The sequence below is a fragment of the Loa loa genome (genome assembly GCF_000183805.2).
Source record: "Loa loa unplaced genomic scaffold supercont3.167, whole genome shotgun sequence".
Taxonomy (NCBI): domain Eukaryota; kingdom Metazoa; phylum Nematoda; class Chromadorea; order Rhabditida; family Onchocercidae; genus Loa; species Loa loa.
The window spans coordinates 51,133-52,657 of record NW_018108347.1 but is presented as its reverse complement, the minus strand read 5'-3'; positions in this window follow the sequence as shown (position 1 = coordinate 52,657).

Below are 1,525 nucleotides of genomic sequence, written 5' to 3'. Positions count from 1 at the left end.
AAAAATTTGTCATTCCTTTTTCTTTTTTTAATTTAGCTGAAAATATGAATTTTAAATAAAACAAAAGAACAAAGAGCACTGATCAAAGAGCATCAAAAGTTATACCTTTTATAATCTTTGATTTGTACTGTTCATTTTCAAAATAAACCAAAAAAAGAGAAACAAACTTAATCCATTCAAATATCAATAATAAAATAAATGAATGATGCGAGAGTGTACGAATGATTTGTGTGAGAATGAAATTGACAGATGGTTAGTTTAAGACATTTTTTTTTTTTAAATTGATCGTTTGCTAATAAGAAATAAGCAAAAAAAAAAAAAGTTAAAAAAATCCTTTTTCTTTTTTCTCCAAAATATTATTCCTCCTCAATCACGTCATTTGCTGTTTAATTATTGTGAAAATCATTTCCTACTTTCTTTTTTTTTGAGACAGAAAATTTTTTTTTTAAATAAAAAATTAGGATCAAACTTTGCTTCTTTCACTGTATTCAAGTATTTAAGCATAACAAATGGCGCATATGCATATATATATGTTTACTGTATTTCCTTTTTTTTTCCCTCCAACAATTTCAAAATTTGCATACATATGGTTAAATTATTTCTTGCCAATTAACTTATCGATAGTTTTTATCAAATTATTTCCTACCAGTATAAACTTATCAATAGCTTTTAGTGTATCGATCATATTTTAATTTTTCTTTTTTTCTTTTTATATTCGTGCTGCTGTTTTTTCAACACTTACGTTGTGATTTTTTGAATATTTCAAAAAATCGTTAAAGATTATCACAGTTCAATTAGTGAATGCTTTATTTGATATTTTAATTTCATTAAATTAAAAATGGTGAATTCCAAAAATTGCTTCATTCATATTCAAAAAGTATTGTTTATTGTTTATCGAAAATAAACCAACTGAAAAGGTTTTATTTGATTTTTTTAATTTAATGAAATTAAAAATGATGAATTTCAAGAATTGCTAAAATATTTGCTATTCCATATTCAAAAGGTATCACTTTTTGTCTGTCAAAAATAAAACAAAAAAAGCTTCCATTAAGAGCAATGTTTAACAATAATAATGATAATAAAAATAACCATTACCTATGTTGTTTTATGATAAAAACTAAACAACAAGTAATGTGAAATGTTTTTATTGTTTGTGGTATAATTAACAATACTAAAAGTAATAAAATTAACACATTATCTATTGCTTGCGATAAATAAACTGAGAATAAGTGCAAACAATAAATAATAAATAGTGTAAAATTTTGATTATTTATTAATTATGATAAACAAACTTATTGATTGAATGTGATATAACTTATGAAAATCTGATAGATCAAAATAAAATTATTTGCGTAAGATGAATTAATTGTAAAAATGATGGTAATAATAATAATAATAATAATAATAATAATAATAATAATAATAATAATAATAATAATAATAATAATAATAATAATAATAATAATAATAATAATAATAATAATAATAATAATAATAATAATAATAATAATAATAATAATAATAA